Source organism: Rhinopithecus roxellana, chromosome 2 (assembly GCF_007565055.1).
Source record: "Rhinopithecus roxellana isolate Shanxi Qingling chromosome 2, ASM756505v1, whole genome shotgun sequence".
Lineage (NCBI taxonomy): Eukaryota > Metazoa > Chordata > Mammalia > Primates > Cercopithecidae > Rhinopithecus > Rhinopithecus roxellana.
In genome coordinates, this window is record NC_044550.1 from 115654860 (window position 1) to 115674841 (window position 19982).

The following is a 19982-nucleotide window of genomic DNA, read 5'->3' on the forward strand; positions in this document are numbered from 1 at the left end:
TCCTGAGATTGTCTTGCATGGAGCTCCCACATACGTGACATAGATTTGGATTTTTTTTTTCATATAGTCTCCTGACTGGCCATAGTCTTATCTTTCCTAATAAGTCCTCAATCTTTAAGGCCCAGCCCAAGCCTTCCACAATGAAGGAGAATCCTCTAAGTTTTCCAGCACACAAAGCTTTGCCACTTTTTCATGTCACTGTGAGATCTTCATTCAATGCATTTGTTTTACTCTTCTCTTCCAAGCTATATTTAAAGGAATTAAAAACAGCAAATCAGTATTATAGTTGATTATATTCCTCTGAGTATCATTTAACTTTCTCAATATTTACTTGGTATTTACTAAAGTAAAGTTGGCTTATCAATTGCTTTTGTATCTAGAAATGAACAATTGTCAACACATGGATAAATTATACTGTTAGGCATTCACACTGACTGGTAGGAAATAGAAACTTCTAATGTCGTTAAAATGAAAATGACAGAATGTCCTGCATACAGTTTTTACTGGGATGTAAAGTGTAAGTTGGTGTTAATGTAGCTGCAATAACAAAGGTCACAGAATAAAGATTTCACTAAAGAGTGTATTGATAAATTACAATGTATAAGAAGGTATATGGAGAATTTAGAATTTGAGTATAGAAATGTTTTCAACGTTTACTTTCTCTTCTTTGTCAAGCACAGAAGTCCTTCTTACAGCTTTAAAGCAAAATATTGTAGTTTTTGCTAATAATAGTGGTAGCTTCATCCACAGATATTTTTTCAGAACTATATAGCTCCAGAGAATTAACAGACCAACCTTGCTGTAAGAGTTAGAATTCATTCTCGTGAATTCTTATGTAAACAATGCTGAATATTGTCATTTTCTTATAAAAACCATATGTTTTAATAACAATTTTTTGAATTATTGGGAACTGCTGAAATGTAAAGAATAAAGAATAAGAATCATATAAAATTTTAATGAATATTGACTACTGTCAAAATTTTATTGCCTTCATTTTATTTATATATCTCTGTATATAACTAGAGACAAAAGAAAGAGAAAAAGAGAGAGTTGCAGATATCATCTGAATATTTTTATACAATGTCTGGAACTTAACATGACACGTTTACACAATTTTGACAAGAAAAATTACATAATTGTTTTATGGATAATTTGATTTCCTCTTTAATTCTACTTGAATATTTCCTATGTGTTACTGGTTCACTAGTAATTTTTCTCTTGTAAATATTTTAGTCCTTGATTGTGCTGTTTTTATTTTTCAGTTAAGGCATTTGAAGGAATTTTTATTGAATAGTGTGGATTATACTTTGAACCAGCACAAAGTTGTCATGAATTTGAATTGACAAACAGGCTTACAGTGTACAACAGGCTTCAATCTGATACTGTGTCTACTTAGCTTTACGGACAGAGAGCATTGTCATGTCATCAGAAGGCCCAGCCGCTGCCCAAGGGTGCATCTTCCTGTGTCTCCTGACACACACACAGTGTACAGAGATGGCTCAAGAGCAAGAAGATATTTGCGTCCATGGCCTTGGCTTCCTGCCAGTCTTTTATACCACCCTATTCATGCACGTCAATGGCTTGTATGACAGCTCACTGCTACCACAGGCCAAGCGTTCGCTAACAGGAAACAAGAGACACACGTCAACCCTCATTTATTTTAATACAGAACTGTCAAAGGAAACAGAAACTCTATATCCTTTATGCAAAACTGGGTCAGATCAGACCTGATGTTAACCCTCACTCTTACATGTAATTGGGAAATCTTTTACAGGTTTATAAATTATATTTAACTCTGTTTAGGGTACTTCAATATGTAAATCTTTATGTAATATGTATTTTCATTTCTATCAGTTATTGTTACTAGAATATTCAAGACTGATAATAATAATTGCTAACTTAACAAAATTGATTATTCCCTCTCTATGGACCAGGAAGTGTTCTAAATATTTACATGCATTATTTCACACACACCAATATACACACACATCATTAAAATGTAAGACGTATGAAGTAGATAATTTAGTCTATTTTATTTTCTTTTGTACTTTAGAGCATTGTCTATTTGTAGTTTACAGTACAATTAAAATAATTATGAAATAACTGAAATTTAAAGCATAAAGATAGGATGTATAACATTAAGAAAAGTGAATCTTTAAATAAAATACAAAAGTGGATAAAACAGTCAAGTCATGCATGAATATATATGTGTGTGCATGTATACATTTATCTGTATTTGTGTATATCTTGCTCCTAGCTGTATCTATCTATCTATCTATCTATCTATCTATCTATCTATCTATCTCTCTATCTAATCTCATCTTTATCTATACCCTAAGCCCTTCAACACTCTCTTCTTAGGCAACCATTTTAATATGCATTGCATGTATTTTCATGTGAATTTTATAACTTCTGTATTTCTGTTTTGTGTACCTACATGTTAAATTTTTGTAAACTATATCATGTTGAATAAATGTATCTTTTTTCTACTCCATTCACTATGCACAATGTGCTATGGACTCCAAAATTTACATAGTAACATCTAAACTGGTGTTTTCTGCTTGCTGTTTGACATTCTGTTTTTAAACCTACTCTCTCTATGATAAACATCTAGGTTGGCACCAATTCCTTCTATGTCTGCAAGTATTTCCCTGGGATATAAACACAGAATCAGTGAATCAAAAGATGTGCCTATACTTAACGTGACTAAGTGGTGCCAAATACATTCATATTCGTAAGTGAGATTTTGCTAGTGTATATGTCTGTATGTGGGTAAAAGTAGAAATGTGTATGTATGTGTGTGTCCCTTGCAAATTTCAAAATTACTTGCTTGATGAAGTTTTATCCTTTATTGAAGAGATCCCCAACCATTTTGGCTCCAGGGACCAGTTTCCTGGAAGATAATTTTTCTATAGTCGGGAGTGGAGGGGTCGGAGGAATAGTTTTGGGATGAAACTGTTCCACCTCAGATTCTCATAAGGAGTGCACAACCGAGATCCCTCACATCTGCAGTTCAAAATAGGGTTCATGCTCCTAGGAGAATCTAAGGCCACCGCTGATCTGATAGGAGGTGGAGCTTAGGTGATAATGCTCCCTCACCCACCAGCTCACCTTCTGCTGTGCAGCCTGGTTCCTAACTTGGGGGTGGCGTCCCTGCTTTATTGTATTCTGGATTAGTTAATATAACACGTGAAAGAAATCTCAGGTAAAACTACCTCGCCTAATTCAAGTATATAATTGAGTATTTTATTTTTGCAAAAATTTCTGAGATTCTGAAATATGATAATTTATAATAATATTGCTTCCTTAACTTAAAAACATTATACTATATCTATAATTAACTGTTTCTTCATTTATATTCCATGTTTGAATTTTTACATTTTAATGAATTAAAATTTTCTTTATTCTTAAACATTATTTTCCTTTGTATGTATTATTTCTAATGGTTACTATTTTTTAAATTTCTAATGTCATTTTAATAAATTTGTTTCAACTTGCTCTTTTTTGTTTAATATTGTTAATTAACCACTTTAGATGTAGTTCAGCTCATTTATTTTTATAATTCCTGTTAAAGGGTCCATTATTTTATGTAAAAGAGTATTATTTATCAAATATAGGCATAAGATAAAACATTCAATATATATTATTTCATATTTATAAGTGCCTGGTTGGTTTTACTATTATATTAATTCTTCTGTCAGAAAATGTTAAATTACTCATAATAATTATGTGCAGGTGTACCCAGAGGAGTCTTGGTTTATTACTGTTTTTTCAGTTATGATTCTTAATAATGTTACTTTCAAATTCAAAATAACAACCTAGACTACAAATTATGTGGCCATTCTAATAAAAACAATGCGTATCAATCTGCTATTTTAAATATTTGTTTCATATACAATGATGCTGTGAAACAATAGTAAAGATAAAAATAGCTACACTTCATTTGAGAACTATGTACAATGTACTCTTCCCAATATTTTCCATGTATGAAATAATTTAATGCTCAAGGCAATGCTCTGAGAGGTTATTAGCCTCAATATATGAATAACTAAAATGAGACATAAAGAATTTAGTAAATTGCCTTAAAATAAGAAGATAGTAAGTAGCATGGTTTCTGCTTTCATGATTTATTTTATAATCATTAGGTAGTTAATTTTATCTCCATCTAAGAGATTTTGATTCTTCATGGATTTGCTTGGGTCATTTAACTTAATACTTAAAAATGCATTTTTTTTTTCAGTGACACATTGGACTAAGAGGGGCCAAGTCCTCATTCCCTGATAGTGACATCAAATTAACAAACAGAAACTGGCTAAAATAATTTTTGTAAGAATTCTAGGAAAACAAAAAACTTCACCAACCAAAGGAATGCTTATTCCAGAAAAATGCCAAATTCAAAATAGTATCAAATTTTGTTGTGTTTTAGCTGCCCTTGCCCCACCCATTTCTGCGCAAAATGGTTTTGAGCTGGAGGAGGTGGCACTCCAGTTCCTAGTTCCCTCCCTCGAACCAAAGAGAGCAAAACAGCCATGTCCTGCAATGTTCTCACCTGTCTGGGGGCTCCCTGGAGGACTAGTCTCTATATTCACTAACTTGGATCTCAGGTTGGGATCCAAGTTTGGAAAAGCAGCAGGGAGACCAATTCCTACAGATACTTGGAGAAAGACTTTACAGGTAGAGACATACAATAGACCACCTAAGACTCCAAGGAGAAGCTGGGGCAAGATCCCTTTGGAAATTACAACATGGAAAATCATCCATGTATAAGGAGACATTTTAAGAAGTCACACTCAGACCCAGGCAAGACATATACTCAGAAAAAAACTGGAGAAGAACTTAAGCCTTAATGCTGGGTTAATTCCAAGGTAAAGAACATATCTAGCCTATTGGAAAAGAACTGCTCCATCACAGACCTGGTCTGCAAGACTGAGAGAGTTGGCTGTTTCTTCCACCCGCCTTCTCCGCCAAAATCACAAGGCATGTAAAGAAGCAGAACAACATGGCTGATTCAAAGAAAGAAAATAAAGTGACAGAAATCATCTCTAAAACTACATGCATTACCTACTAGACAAAGGCTTTAAAACAACTCTCTTCAATGTGCTCAAAGAGCTTAACAAGAAATATGGACTTGGAACTATAAGAAATCAGCAAAAAATATTAACAAAATGAGATTATCAACAAAAAGATAGAAATAGTAAGGAATTAACCAAACAGAAATTCTGGAAATAAAAACTACAATATCTGAATTGAAAAATTCCATGAAGGGTGTCAACAGCAGATTTGAGCAGGCAGAAGAAATAATCAGCAAACCTGAAAAAAGGATCTTTGAAATTATCAAGTCTGTGGAGAAAAAAGAAAAAAGTGAAAAGCCTAAGGGACCTATGGGACAGTATTCAACAAACAAAAATATACATTACAGAGTCTCAGAAGGAGAATACAGAGAGAAATACATGGCTTATTTTAAGAAGTAACAGTAAGAAATTTTCAAATTTGAGGAAAAACAAGAAACGCAAACCCAAGAAACTCAATCTATTTCCAGTAAAAAAAAATCCCACAGAAACCCACACAGAGACACAGTCTAATCAAACTGTTGAAAGTCAAAAGAAAATATAGAATTTTTAAAGAAGCAAGATAAAAATGAGTCATCATGTGCAAGAAATCCTCAATAAGATTATAAGTGTATTACTTAGATGAATATTGTATAATTTCACTCAATATGAGGTACCCAAAATAATCAATTCATACAGACAGAAAATAGAACAGAGGTTACAGAATCTCAGAAGGCAGGGTCATGGAGAATTAGAATTGAAAGTGTCAAGAGTTTTAGTGTGGAATGACGAAAAAGTTCTGGAGATGGATTGCGGTGATGCCTACACAACAATGTGAATGTAATTAATGCCACCAAATTGTGCACATAAAATGGTCCAAATGGTACATTTAATGTTCTGTAGATTGCAACATAATTTTTAAAAACAAAAAATGTGTTTAATTTTTTTTATCAAACTGTTTCATCCTTCATGGTTTATGTGCTGACATGTGTTCGTGTGGCTTTCTATTGATACAGATCATTTTCTTCTCTTTTAAAATTTATAGATTTTAAAAGTATTCTTACTGTTGTAAGCTTTTGTAACCCACCTTATTTTGTTGTTATTGCTGTTGTCAAATTTTGTTTTGTTTTAGACCTTTAGCAGCCTGAAGCCATGGTTTTTAGTTTTTGTCTCCAGTGATAAGTGGAAAAGAGGAATGAGGACTTTACTGGCCCAACCAGAAAGAGAAACTAAGAACCCATGACTGTATTCTCTCCCTTGGACACCAAAGGATGATTTTAAACAAACAAAAAAATAACTTTTTAAAGTATAGTTTTGTTTTTTGTTTTTAAATGTATTTGTCTATATTAATATCTACCTGTTTTTTTGTTTATTATTGTTTTGGTAATACAGAGAATTAACTCATCTTTCACACCTGTGCGGTAGCTATAAAACTGCTACTTACATATCCTGCTGAGGGGATCTCAGCTGACTGACGGTCCTAGTGGCTGCTCGTTCAAATCCCCAACCACATTTCTGCTGCAGCTGTGCTTTCTATGGGTTGTTCCCAGCCAGTGACTGAGTATGATAAAGCTACTAGTTCAGGATCCTACTGTGAGAAGTGAGACTCCTCTAAAGAGGAATGTGAGCTTAAGAATTCCCCATTAGGTTGACAAAGACTCTTACAGAACTGAGCTGCAGTCAGACCTTCCTCTTCGATTAGCCTTCCTCCTATCTCTCCTTCAAATGGATCAGGGCTTCATGCAGTATGAAATCTCTCCTCACTATCTTCAGCTCTCTCCACTTTATCTTTTATAGATATTTCCCCTAAAGAATCTCTTGCATATCATCTAATGTAGGCATTTGCTTCTTAAAGGATCCAAACTAAAACAACCTGTCTGTATCAGTAGGTATCACATTTCCACTAAAAATGGATATATTGTTTGTCCATTCAGAGATAGGTAAACATTTATGTATATTTTACCTTTTTTTACATAAATGACTATTTTATGCTTTGTGTTTTTTTTACTTAACACATACAGCATTTTACTTCATTTTAATACATAAAGGTTTTTTATTTATTTTTTAAGTTAGTATTTTATCTTAAGAATTCTTATAAAATAAAGATAAAGAATATAGTAGTCTTTAAATTACCTTTTTGGTTATATTAACAATAAAGCTTCAGAGAGAAAAATAAGAAATTGTAAGTATATTAGTTATAGATAAAAATGAGAAAATGACATTGTTATACAGCTAAATAATTAATATTTCAATGTTTACATTCTATTATTTCAATCATGAAAACATTGTGAAACACTATTAACTAATTCATTGCTCCCAGATATTTATATTATATGACAGATTTTCCTATTCTTAGAGTCCTAATTTCTTAGTTTTCTAATGACCATTTTCAGATTCATTTAAAATCATATAGTGGTGGCTTATTTTCTAAGCATTTTATTTGTGAAAATATTACATTTTCAGTAGCCTTATAAATATGTAACTATTTGATCAGCTACATAATCACTGAGACACAGGCTTTTCCCCTCAAAATGCTATTGTGGCTCATTTATCTTCTTTGCCCTTGACATGGCATTGTCTGGGATTCATGAAATCCGTTAAACCTCTCCTAGAATTTCAATTCAGGTTTAGAAAAAAGAACAATCTGATTGTCCCAATTTTTTTGTTGTTGTGTTAGAGAATTAGACATCTGTCAACTCATCTGATGACAGGTTACCCTTGGTAACATGATGGCTCACGCCTGGTACAAAAGTTAATCATCTAACAATGATCCCTTCAGTAGGTGACCTAGTTAGAAAGTTCCCTTAGAAGAGCTTATGGGTATGGAGACAACAGCATTGAAATTGAACAAAAAGCAGACTCATGGGAATCTCTAAAGGAAATCTGTCACTCTGATACTTATCACAGATTTGTCACAGTCATTTGACAATAGACAGTTTAAAATAATTTTTCACATATCCCGAGTATAACTCTAATTGCATAGAAAAGAAGCAAATGGGAAAGAAATAGCAGTGACCTGTTCTCTGAGCTTGATTGTTTACCTAGGCTATTACCTGAAATGGAAAACTAGAGAGGACGTGATCAATAGCAAAGCACTACACCTGGCAAGTCTTAATGGTCTTGTTATCACTGGACCATGCCTGGATTACTTAGGAATATAAGACTTTGAACAGAGATCATTTCTTTCTTTTGCAAACACAGAGCTGAAATCCTCACAGACATAACAGGGAGAATAATTCTGCAAATAAAATAGAAATTTCTTACCTATTGCTAGCTTTAAAAATTACAGTTTTACCTCACATACCATAAAAATAGCAATAATAAAGTAAATTCATTATGTCTATGTTTTTTCATAAAATAACATATAGTTTTTTTCTGAATGGGTGTATGGGAGAAAGTTAGAAAACATTGACTTGATATGGTCAGATATCCAAGAACATAAATTTATTTGAAAGCTGTGATGACTAATTTTAATAAGTTAAGGTTAAAACAAATAAAGCAATTTGATAATTCTTTAAAAGTTATTCCCCACAAGAGATAGAATTTCAAATGAAGTTTTATTTTATGTAATTCAAATAATAAATGATACAATTTGATTTTAAGGCAACTATTTTTCATACAACAGAGAAGAATGAATATGAAGAGCTAGCATTTTAAAAGAAGTACAAATATTTACAATATTATTTATAAATAATGCCAATATTTGAAGAAAGCAATAAGATCATCTTTTTTCCTGGTTACTGCTTCTTAAAACTTTTTAATATCCTGAGTTTTCAGCTGGATCTGCTGCTGAGACTCACCTTTGCCATTGGTATTTCCATTCCTCACAAACAAAGAAAAATCCTTTAATCTTATATCTGCACTATATCGATTGTCATTGTAAAGGACATTGTCAAAAGAGCATGTATTGATTGCTCACGGGATGTACATTATTATATTAATAATAAAAATTACCACTTCTATCAATGGTGGCCATAGCTTTATGTAAGAAAAGAAAGTACGATGTCTACATCTCCTCTTCAATGTCACCAGGTCTCTCCTTTTTGGTTGATTAAAAGGACATCCCCTAGTCATCCTGTATCAAATACCTCATTTCTTTCCTTAACAGAGCCTACATGGTTTATACATGTTTTATTTAATTGGTAGTTTTCTTGCTAGTGATAAGAGATTGTTTTATCTTTGTACAGTTCTTGCTAGTATAATTTCTAACCTAATTCATAAGGTCATAGAATTCTAGAAAAAAACTGTATTAAATAAACAAGATGCATTTTATGAATTGAAAAATAGCCACTTTGAGAATCTATTATATCAATGATAAAGTGAGATCAAAGGTTTTGAAATATTGCACATTATAGAGCATGGTCTATAGAATGTAGCATTTTCTAGAATGGCTTATGTAGCAGATGAATAATGACACAAATCCTTTGCTACTATTCCCATTGACAAGTGAAGTCTAATTCGTCACTGCTTGCATCTGGGCTGATTTTAGTGACTTGCTTGACTTATAGAATGCAGTGGAAGTGATTTTGGAGGATTTCTGAGGTAAGGTCATTAAAAGCTGCAACTTTCCCTTTGATGTCTTAGAGCACCATCATTGACTGTCTGTAGTTGACATTTAATAAGTCTGACTATTGCAGAGGCTATCTTGAACAATTTCAACCTTTCCCTCTAAGGCACAGGACGAATGAATGATTGCATCCTGGACCCTCCGTATCAGCCATTCACTGAGCTCAATGTCACCATGTGACCTCCACTGATCTCAAGCAGAAGAGAAGAATTACCAGAAAAGAAGAATGTACAAATTCCTGATTGGCAAAATCATGAGATAAAATAAAATGAATATTATATTAGCAAATACGTTTCAGGGTAGCATGTTACACATTTAGAAAGAACAAGAACAGGATTTGGTACCTGAAAGTCAGAAGCTGATATAACAAAAGCTAAAATATGTGGCAATGCCTTTGGACCAGGTGGTAGGTGAAGGCGAGAAGGAACTCTAAGAGCTTGTTGGTGAAGAGTGGAAATACAGATGGGATATTGTTATTGGAGGCTTAAAAGAAGGTGATGCTTGTTAAGTAGTGGCAAAAGTTTTGGCAGCACTGTCACCTGCAGTAATAGAGAAAATATAAAATTTGCCTAATAAACTGATGGATTTGCTAAGAAAACTTTCAGAAAGAATATTGAAAATGTGCATGTGTGGATTTTTTTTAAAAACGTTTTTAAAACATAGTTAAAGATGAATGGAAGACATGAGGTTTTTATTGTTAATTTTTTAAACACAAAATTAGAGAATACATAAGATAGGACTCACTGAGTGTTAAAAATAATATTGTTTTCTATTTCCAGTGTCTTCAGATGGCATGAACCTCTACAAGTAGAAAGTGGCTCCAAGTCTTTGCTATTGTGAATAGTGCTGCAATAAACATATGTGTGCAGGTGTCTTTATAGTAGAATGATTATAATCCTTTGGGTATATAGCCAGTAATGGGATTGCAGGGTCAAATAGTATTTCTAGTTCTAGATCCTTGAGGAAGCAATAGGTACAGCAAACCACCACGGCACATATATACCTATTAACAAAACTGCACCTTCTGTACATGTATCCCAGAACTTAAGTATAATAAAAAAAAAAAAAAAAAAACTTTTTTTTAAAAAGGGCAAGAATATTAGAAAAAAGAAAAGGAAAGAAAGTAGCCTCTGTGTAAAGATGAACTTGAGTGTGGTTCTAATATCGTCATGCTTTTTGTTAAGATTTTAGAAAGATTTAATCATGTGCCTCATATACCAGCTCAGTCACACTGACAGGCTTCCAAAAATTGTATGTGGTACTTGCCTTGGCAATATTTAGCTCAAATGGAATAGGTACCAGTCTCAACAAAGATTCACAGTCTTGGCTTCTGTCTAATGGACAGAACCCTAATAAATTTTTAGGAAGACCACAAAGATTTTAAGCACCATGAACTGAAAACAAAAGGGGAAGAAGAGAAAGAGGCAGTTCAAAGTGAAAACAAAAACAGTCTTCAATGCACGCTAACTTTCCTCGGGGAAAAGCAGATTGACAAAATTCCCTAGCTGCAAACATGAACCACTTCTAACAGAAAAGGAGACACATAAGAGTATACATCAAGGTAATTCAGATCTGCATCTATACAGATAAAAGTCTCAACCAATTTCCACTTCTGATGATTTATATTTCAAATTCATGTTTTAAAATATGGACGTGGGTATTTGGGGAATTCTTAGAGTTAATAATGCATGTTATACAACTATATTAAACAATTGCATTATCCTTTACTGATATATGAATTAGTAAACTAGAGTCTGTAAAATTTTCTGCAATTCACCTTGGGGTGAATTGGCTAGACATGCAACATTGACGCTGGCTGCTTTCTCCAGTGACCCTAGTACTGCAATTTGGTGGCTCTTTCCAAGTGTCTGTGGGATTGTGGGCATTGGAGTGATTCTGTAATAAAGGATAATAGGAAATTTCAAGGCCTTATATTGTGAGCCAGTTCAAATAGTAGTTCTGACATAAAATATATAATTAAATAATATTACATAATATTTTAATGTTTTAAAAATTAGATAATTAATATTTTTCTAAAGTAATCCAAATGTATAATTTTCTAAAAAGCTGTTAATAATGAAAGGTTTTGTTTTAGTTCATTGTGGAACTTAAGATGTCTTTTAGTACGTGATTAAGTCAGAATTCTGGATTGAAACTATTATGTCATTTGTGCTTGCCCTAGAGAGAAGTCACTATCGCTTCACCACTTTAAATATCTGGAGAATAATGACACCTTTTGCATGGTGGTTTTTTTAACTTACCCTATTTGTCTATAACAGCACAATTTTACTGCCTTCTCCCTCTCATTCTGATCTTAATGAACTAAAATACAAAGAAATATAAATTTGTTTTTGGTTTAAAAAAAACACTTACAAACATATTCTCTACTAATCACATATATCTAGAAAGAATACTCATAAGAAAGAGGTGACTCATATCTCAAATATTAAAGGATTTTAAACCCAATTTGGCTAAGTATTTAAAGTGTCCTTTATTTTCTTCTTTATAAAATGTATTTAAGAACATGCACATAAAACATATATTAAGGGATGAAGATTGTATTTATATAAATAGAATTATCAGCTCTTAAAAAAGAAAAGCTTCACTTAAGAGTACTTTCATTGGGTGATGATTGAGAACCCATTATGTGTCAGGCACTGTATTAAGTTTTAGATTTCACCTGTAATAAAACAAAACAAAACAAAACAAAAAAACCCATTTCTTTTCCTTCATGGAAGTAATTCTCCAGTGGGTGGGAAAGACAGATAATGGATAAGGAAAGTAGCAACTTAATGAAACACTTATAAAGCATGAACAGAACTGTGAAGGAAATATACAAAGTATTTTACAGAGAATCATTATGGGATGTCCTTTAGAGTGACCAAAAAGAGGGAGGAGGCCTGGTGACATTTAAAAGGATACCTAGGAAGGTAAGGAAAATGGCCAGCGAGAGACAGAGATTGAGAGAGAGAGAGAGAGAGAGAGAGAGAGAGAGAGAGAGAGAGAGAGAGAGAACCAGACAGACCTAGGGAATATGAGGGAATAAGTATTTCAGCAAGGGGACAATAATTGAAAGGCTCTGAGTTCAAGAGAGAAGGCCAGTATGATCTGGAGAAGAAGTCAAGGGGGGAAATCTGATTTTTGCTGCATAGATAATTTTTTCCAGGAGAAAAATTGTGGATCATAGAGGGAAAACATCAAGCACTAGACAGAAAACATTATTATAATTTAGCTGATTGTTTTGGGTAACTGATAAAAGGGTTACAGCAACAGAGAGGAAGAAAAATGAAGATACTTGAGATATATCTTGGTGGTAAAGCCAATACGAATTTTTCATACATCTGATGCTGGGGTTGAGGAAGAGTGAGAATACAAGATGATTTTAGGTTTCTGGCTTGCAATTAAGTTGAATGTATGCCAATTTGTGAGAAGCAGATTGGTAGAGTAAAAAAGTGTGTGTGTATATATATATATATATATATATATATATATCAGGAAGACAAATTGTTATGGACTGAATTGTGTCTACGCCCAAATTGATATGTTGAAGCCTTAACTACAAGTATCTTAGGATATGACTGTATTTAGAGCTATGGCCTTTAAAGAGGTAACTAAATTAATATGAGATCTTTAAGGTGGGCCCTGATCCACTTTGACTAGACTCCTTAAAAGAAGAGAAGATAAGACATGGAGACCTCAGAGGTGTGTGCACACAGACAGATGACCATATGAAGAGGCAGCCAGAGGCAAGCCGTCCTCAGGCCAAGAAGAGAGGCCCCGGAGAAAACCAACCATGCCAGCACCTTGAACATAGACTTACAGCCTCCGGAACTGGGGGAAAATATATTTTTGTTGTATATATACAAATATATTTTTGTTACGCAATCTGTAGTATTTTGAGATGACCCTAGAAAACGAATATAACAATCAGTAGTTTGGTTTGGAAATGTTACTTTCAAGACCTTACAGGACCTTGGTGTGTAGATGCTGACTAGGTTGTTGGATTTGCAACACAGGGAAGGAACATCACTGGACTGATCAGTAATTTTTGGAATTTCCAGTTTGTAGATGATATTTAAAGGAATTGACATGAATACATAATGAATAGAGAGACTGTACAGAGAAATAGTAAGAAAGCCCAGTAACAAGTTTCTGAAATTGTCAATTTTAATGAGCTCATGCATTGCATTGGCATAAATTGGGGGAAAATACATAATCCAAAATTGAGTTTGAAACTGTACATAATATTCTTTAAATTTGTTTAATTACTGTTCCTTTCTTCAGACTAAGGTTTTGCATTATACATATTTCTCATTTTTTGCAAACTAAAAATCTTGAATTTATAATTTACAATGTTTTTTACTTTGAAATATTCATTTTAAATATATCTTCCACATAAAATCTTGTTTTCTAAAATATACTTTTCTAATCCTAACAGAGAAAACATTACTCTTATGTAATTAAATATGTTCTCTTGAGTCAATAAATTCAAGAAGATTATATAAATATTTTATTTAAAATAAATTCCAAAAGCACTTATATGATTTATTAAAAATTATATTCAATTTTTATTTCGAGGTAACCTGGAAGATACATATGCATATTCATGAATAACAAATTGCTCAACTATTCCTATATTAAACATTATGAATCATAAGAAAATATTTACTACATTTTTTTCTGATCTCAAGTAGTGCACTGCAGTTTGTCAAATAGTACTAAAATCCTTAAAAAGAAAAAAATTGATTATAAAGACTAATGTCATAATGTAACAGTTTTGTAGACTGCTACTCTGAGTCAAAGCAGGAATAGGTTGTTCAGTTTTTCACTAAATTTCTAACAACATTTTGGGAATCAGGTTCACTGTATTCTGGTTGCCACTTGAATCCATTGCATCTTGGGCTGCAATTTCTACTACTCGTACTAGTATGATGAGGTTGAACATTTAGACAGTGCTTACAGAAAGCCATGCAACTTTGTTACTCACAGATATGCAGCAAGGGAAAATAGAAGCCTAGAATTTATGGCAAGCTGATCACCCAAGGCTCAGGCAAACTGCCCATGGAGAATGGATGGATTCTCATCTATGTGTGCCCTATTTCACCGCAGCTTATGGACCTCGGAAAGCAGCCTGCCTTGGATTTTACACCCCAGGGTGACGTGAAATGTTGGGCATTGTAGGACATCTTGTTATAGGAAGAACTGGAACAGATCCTGGCCTATTTTGGCCAGTTCCAGCTTATCACAAGATGTGGCTTTTCCAGCATGCTCTGCAACTATTCTAGAAAACTACAAGTGAGAAAGGGGAAATAACCGGGTCAGTCCAAGAGCTGAAGAATTGTTCTGCACATTTATGTGAGAAAATATGGTAATTAATATTTACTTAATCCCTACTATATTCTAAGCATTAGTTAGCTTTGAGCACTTTCACACTGATTTCATACTCTGAGAACTTGTTCTTATTGAGTCCATTTTCTAGTGTATTGGAACAAAGAAGGCTTAAATAAATTACTGACATTTTTTAGCTACATGTTTGAACAAACCTCTGTCTGTAAGGTCCAAGCTCTTATCGCTATACCCTTTGAATCTGGGAAACCTTGTAAAGACCCATAAAAGCACAAACTTTTTACCAGGTAATTAGCTGAGGGAAAAGTCAAACATCCAAACACACACAGACCCGCACACTGGCTTCACACACATGCTCATATTGACTTTGAAACAATTTTATCTGCATTACATTAATATGATGTTAGAGTCACAAAAAACTTTTATTCATGAATGTCATATATATATAGTCTATGAAAATACAAAATTCCTCAAGTTAAGCAATGCAATTTTTTGGTACCCTGAAGGAAACTGCCTTCCCAGATTGCTTTTCAGACATCTCATTGTCCTAAGATTTGTAACAGAAGCAGAGGCTGTTAAAGTCTATTTACTTGGAAAAACAAAATATTTCAATCTTGCAATGCACAAAGCTCAGACTTCGACTTCAACCTAAGTCGAATAGGAAATGGCAGACAAGACAATGATAATATTCTCAATTGTTGCCACGCTGTGTCTGTTGTCTCATTCTCACTGAATTCATTCATCTCATTGCACTGGAATGGGTTTGTGGTTACTATAATGCATGCACAGATTATTAACATAGTTTTCACTGCTAATGTTTAGTGAGTTTTAACATAGTAAATAATAAAGAACAAGAAAATAAGCACACTGTATTCATTCATATTCACAGACTGAAAAGTAACAGTGTTCTAGTATTGAGGATTGGATAAAGTTCAATGACTGTAATAAAGAGAGATACATCGCCCCACTGTTGCTTTCTATACTGCTGCAAAAAGAAAGTATACCTTGCTGAATGACAGTGGCAATTGCTCTGATATCAGTGCTTTCCTACTGTGGAGTTTAAAGACCTAAACCGTTATATTAAACAAAATTGCAGGTAATCTTTTCAAACATTCCATTTGAAGGTACTGGGAATAATTGATTTACATTCAAGAATATGTATAGGTAGTAAGAGTGCGAATTTTATGCCAAAGATGCACTTTTACATGTATAGCACAAATTCCCAAAGGACATACCGATTTTTTCATACTTCCACTAGTAATTATCTGGGATATATTTCAACACCAATTATTAATTATCCAAAGATCATCCTGTCAACCACACATCCTGTCAACTTGTCACAAAATATACTCTAGCCAATTTATTCCTTCCAAAAATACATGACTTAATATAGATACTAATATCAATGAACATATAAAGGCAATTTAAGCAGTAAAATTAAACATTAGATTAATACACAGAGAGCTTAGTGGAAATAGACAGTGGGCATTTAAAGGATCATTTTTCCTTCTGTTAGTGTAATAGCATTGTTGCTGAATACAGAAAGAGGATCTTAAATTGACCTCTAGTTTTTATTTGTATTTATTAAATAAAAGCTTAAATCTATCACACTGCTAAATAACTGTTTTTCAAAACCAGAGGCAGCACTTTACATTTTATTCATTTCACACCAACTGAATATGATAATACCTCTCATTATTTGAGGTTAAGAGAGCTTGAACATTCCCAAGAGGTTGTAATTCAAATGTAGGAGCCTGACTTTAAATGGTATTTACATATATTACTTATTTGAATACAACCAAGTTTTTTTTTTTAATTAAGTACATGCAAAGCAATATTGTTTCCCATTGTTTATTTCATGTTTATTTATAGTATTTAGAGTTTTAAAAATACACTTAGTAGGCTTTGCTCATGAGAGTGGCTCCTTGAGTACTATAGAAAAGAACTTAGTTGTAGAATATGAAAGATAAGGCAATACAACTACTTACTATTTAAATTGTCAAAATATATAAGAGGGAATGACTTATATTTTAGGTTGATATAACTGCATTTTATTTTTTGCTTTGCTTTTTTTCTACCTACAGATTTGAACTGCTTCTATTGCTTCATACCAAGGATGTTTCCTCAAAAACAAAATATGAACATCAAAACTGAAAGGTATTTTTAAAATTTAATAGAAAAATCTGTATCCAGCAAAATGGCAAATAAGATATCCTGTGAGATTATAGGAATTTAATTGTTTTTTTTTATAAATAACACAACTAAAATATTTCACATAATGAGTATCTTTTTTAAAAAAATGCATTGACAAGCATCAAGAAAACTGTAGTCTATTTAGTAAAAAATCAGCTCTAGATATTTAGTGAAATACCAGACACAGATGTTACTCTCAGAGCAAAGACTGAACATCAGAGCTTCAGTTTTTATAGCCTCCTCTAGCATAAAGGACAGGAAATAAAGCTTAGGAATTGTCTGTGGTGATTAATTTAATAGTATATACTCTCCATAAATCTGACACGCAAATGGCATTATTTTTACTAAACGTGAATAAGCCTGAGAAAAATCAAGGCAAACAGACTGTCCCAAATTTTGGCACATCTCTAAAAATTTGTAATCACAATCTGGCCCTTACAAGGGTTTTCATTTTAACTTGCACTATCTTGGTAGTATCTAACCTTCAGATAAGATAGAAAATGGTTTTCAAAAAAGGCCTTCCAAAATTATGACAATAATAGTTTTTATCCATTATACATACAGTTAAGATTTACAAAACACACAAGGAAACTAAACCCTGAGCAAGAGAAAGCAGAAATAATTGTCAGCAAAATCATATCAGTGAAGACTTTAGATGCTAATGTTTATCATTCATATAATATAAATAATTTATATCAATTTAAATAATTTAATTTAGTTTTAAGATTTTAAATACTTTGACTTTTACATTTAAATAGATTCGTAGGAAGTTCAGAACATAATGGAGAAAGAACCCATGTACCCATCATCCAGCTTCCCCCAAGGATAATATTTTAAATAACTATCATACCATATCAAAAAGAGGAAACTGATAGTCATAAAATATTATAAACTAACATGCAGACCTCATTTAGATTAAACTAATTTTTCATATACCCTCATTTTTTGGTGTATAATTCTATAAAATTTTACCACATATCAATATGTGTAATCACCATCACAATCAGGATATGTTATTCTCTCTCTCTAAAGAAACTTATTCATGCTACCTCTTTCAAGGCATGCCGTGCCCCAACCTTAAACCATGCATCCACTGATTGGTTCTTAGGCAGTCAAATTTTGTCATTCTGAGAATGTTATATAAATGGAATCATAAATATGCAACCTTTTGAGATTAACTGTTTTCCACTGAGCATAATGTTATTAAAATGCATTCAATTTGAGTGAATCAATACTGTATTCTCCCTCTATTATCATTATTATTATTTGCTGAGTAGAATTTCTTTTTTTTCCTTTATTTATTTATTTATTTTTTTTATTTTTATTTTTTATTTTTTTATTATACTTTAAGTTCCAGGGTACATGTGCATAACGTGTAGGTTTGTTACATATGTATACTTGTGCCATGTTGGTGTGCTGCACCCATCAACTCGTCAGCACCCATCAATTCATCATTTATATCAGGTATAACTCCCCAACGCAATCCCTCCCCCCTCCACCCTCCCCATGATAGGCCCCAGTGTGTGATGTTCCCCTTCCTGAGTCCAAGTGATCTCATTGTTCAGTTCCCACCTATGAGTGAGAACATGCGGTGTTTGGTTTTCTCTTCTTGTGATAGTTTGCTAAGAATGATGGTTTCCAGCTGCATCCATGTCCCTACAAAGGACGCAAACTCTTCCTTTTTTATGGCTGCATAGTATTCCATGGTGTATATGTGCCACATTTTCTTAATCCAGTCTGTCACAGATGGACATTTGGGTTGATTCCAAGTCTTTGCTATTGTGAATAGTGCCGCAATAAACATACGTGTGCATGAGTAGAATTTCATGGTGTGAATGAACAACAGATGGTTTATCCATTTACACAGTGAAGGGCATCTAAGTTTTTTTCATTTTTTGGCTTCTAAAGTTAAATCTACCATGAACATTTGTGTATAGATTATTATGTAAGCATGTGTCTGCATTTCTGTGGGGAAAATGTGCAGCATTCTGATTGCTAACTCATATAGTAAGAATATGTTTAGTTTTTGTTTTAAATGAAACTGACAAACTATTTGACAGAATTGGTGCATCATTTGCCTCCCCAACAATTCATGAAAGATGCATTTACCTGTTATCTTCACCAGTACTTTGTATTGTCAGCATTTTTCAGATTAGACATTCTAAAGGGTATGTGATGGTATGTCATTATAACTTGAAGTAGTATATCCTAATGGTTAATTATGTAAGATCTTTTGCACATGCTTCTTTGTTTTCACAGATACTCATTAAGTGTCTGTTCAAGTATTTTGTACATTTCCTAATATTATTGTTTATTGTCTTATGGTTTCATTGTTAGAATTATTTATACAGTCTGGTTACAAGTCACTTTTCATGCATATGACTTGCAAATACACTATCAATCTCATCTGATTGCATCTCAATTATCAAACATCTTAGAATAAAAAAACAGCAAATATAATTAATAGTCATTTAGAAGGTCTAGGCAAAACCAGTTTGGGTATGGTTTTCAAAAGTTTAAAAAGAGAATGATTATATGACTTAACCTGCCAAAACTTTTGCAAACCAGTTGCTTTTAAGAAATTGGGAGAAAGGTTTGATCATCTAGTTAAATACTATATCCCTAAAAATAATTCTAATATTTAATAGGCAACATTATGTGAACTTTGTCTCGTAACATAGAAATGATTGAAAAGTTTGCTAATGTTGCTGTAACAAAACATCATCTATTTGCATCAACTTACTTTCAGGTACACAGTTTTCTCATTACTTCCATGAGAATGTAGTACAGAAATATAATTGATGATGATGCCAGTTTAATTCTAGCAC